At 46.5% G+C, this 2,643-nt stretch overlaps 1 pseudogene; it reads left to right on the top strand.

Moving 5' to 3' along the window:
• Positions 1-879: 879 nt before the first annotated feature.
• LOC136469854 (uncharacterized) lies at positions 880-2,200 on the top strand (annotated as a pseudogene).
• The last annotated feature ends 443 nt before the right edge of the window (positions 2,201-2,643 follow it).

Below are 2,643 nucleotides of genomic sequence, written 5' to 3'. Positions count from 1 at the left end.
TCACCTGCCACGACGCTCTCCACCGTGCCTGTCCACCTTCTTCGCCGAAGCGGCCATCTCCACCATTGCAGCACCACTCTGTGGCATCGAGCTCCACGCCTGTGTCATGCTCCACGTCGACGAGCCTCCGTTCATCCAAGGCAGGAAGTAGATGTTGCGCTAAAAGCGCATTTTTCAAGCGTATGTTTTAAGTGTTAGATGTTTTAGAGATCTGTTGCAAGTGTTTTGTATGGATGTTGTAAAAGTGGATCGGGATATTGCATATATTGCAATGGTTGTACATGTATGTTGCACATGTCTATTCCCAAAGTTTCATCAGTTTCTTTAGACATATGTTGCAAGTGTGTTTATCTGGATGTTGCATATATTTCACACATATGTTGTAAGTATTTTATCTTGATGTTGCGTATGTTTGCAATGATTTTCAAGTGTTTTTAGGTGTTTTTTGCGAGTGTTTAGGACGCAGTTTCAAGTGTTTCATCTAGCTTCAGATGTATGTTGCAAGTGTTGCATCAGAATGTTTCAAAAGTAGATCGGGTGTTGCACATGTTGGAATGTGACCCGTCTACTGCAGCTCATCGAGAGGGCGCAAGGGGTTGCACGGGGCGCATACGCCGCGTGGGGTTGGGCGGGGGGCACAAATGCCACATGGGATAGGATGGGGCATAGACGCCACATGGGGTCGGGTGGTACATGGAATGCAGGCATGTCTGTCTAGACGTCGGGGGGCTAGCATTGCTGCTTGTGTCTTTGTTGGAGCAGACACAAGCAATCCATCGCTGATTCATCTTGTCTCTCCTAGCTTCCTTAGCCGACCCGATAGGGAAACTAGGCTAGCGGCCGCCACCAATGTCTACATACGTAATCCTCCTAGGCGCCATGGTGGAGAACGTACGTATTACCTTCCAATTGCCCCCTATTTCCAGCACCGAATTGCCATCGCCACCAATGGTTGATCCACCGGCCCTCATCGTTGACTGGTTGAATCTGTTGGAGGACATCCTCAACATCATCTAGGCTAAGCTAGAATTCCCTAATCTATTCCACACAACCGCTGTCTACACCACGTGGCGCGCCACAGCCAAATCCCTCTGGCGCCACGACCTCTACTTGCCGCCACAAACCCCATGTCTGCTCTACTCCACTGCTGCCAGTGGCACACGCGCTGCCGAGCTCTACAACCTCACTGACAAGAGCACATACGTCATCCCTCTCCCGAACCCACCCATCACCGAGTGTAGCATCGTCGGGTCATCCCATGGCTGGCTCATCACCGCCAATGCCTGCTCCGAGCTCCACCTCCTGAACCTAGCCATGGGTGAGCAACTGATGCTCCCACTCATCACCACCGTTGAGCAGGTAAGCCCTATCCTAGATGAGTCTGGCAACCTCTAAAGGTACGACCTTTCCTTCTACGACTGCCGTGCTCCCGAGGATGGAGTACCAGCCATCGCAGCCCTACGCGGTGGACCAGCTCTGCTGTGTCCTACTACCTCAAGGTCATGCTCTCTTGCGATCCCTCATGTGGTGGTGATTGTGTCCTCATGATGATCCACAATCCATACCGGCAGCTCTCGTTTGCTCGAGTTGGAAGAAGTGACGACAAGTGGCACTGGATCACCACCTTATCTGGCAAGCCCTGGTACTCTGACTGCATATACTATGATGACGGCACATTCTACACCATGAATCTTCCAGGTGGGGTTCATCTCTACACCATTGATGGTTGTTGTGCCACATGCGATGTCATTTTCAAGGATACCTTCTGTGTGGCGTATAACATGTACATTGCTCGGACGTCGTCCAAAGATCTGCTGCAAATTTTGAGGATCACCAACTGCCTAGTTGAAGATTCAATAGAAACACACATGACTGGTTTTGAGATATACAAGCTTGACTTTGACAAGCAAGAGATCTTGGATTTGGATATGGACACCTTGAAGGATGATGCTCTGTTTATCGGGCATAGCTACTCTAGTTGTCTGTCTACCAGGGGATTACCCAAGCCTTCTACCTAACCATGTTTATTTCACTGACGATGATGAGTATTTGCTGATGGATGACCAAGATTATCGTCAAGACGTTGGAATGTACAGTTTAGAGGATAACAGTGCCATTGAGATGGTCTCTCCGTAGCCCTAGGTTGAATTGGATAGTTCCTATATGGATTACACCTAGTTTAACCAAGATCAACTTATAGGTGTGTGTATTAATGATCCCAAGATGTCTTGCAAAAAAAATTGATCCCAAGATAAATAAACTATGTAGCCAGATAATCTCAACAATGATTTATTTTAGCTCATTAACTCTTTTCTGCCAGTTAAATCGAACTATCATGCGCTGCCTATGAAGGAAATGCTCTATAATACATGCATCATGAAGGCATTAAGTGGAGATACTGAGGGTTTAGCTGAACAAGGTTCTACTAATGAACTTACGTCCCCTTCCTAAAGAAAAAGATGCAAGCTTTTGCTTTCATTTGCAAATTAAAAAAGGATAAGCAACTAAACTTGTATATATCAGCATATAAGAACTAGCAATATGTTTTTTTTCGATTATCGTTGCTGCAGGTTCTGTTTGTTGGACCTTGGCTTTTGCATATGTTATCTATAGTAAACGAAGTAAATAACCTACTTTAATTTT

This window comes from Miscanthus floridulus, chromosome 8 (genome assembly GCF_019320115.1).
Source record: "Miscanthus floridulus cultivar M001 chromosome 8, ASM1932011v1, whole genome shotgun sequence".
NCBI classification, from domain to species: Eukaryota; Viridiplantae; Streptophyta; class Magnoliopsida; order Poales; family Poaceae; genus Miscanthus; species Miscanthus floridulus.
Note: the sequence above shows the minus strand (reverse complement) of the source record. Positions and strands in the feature narration are given on the sequence as shown.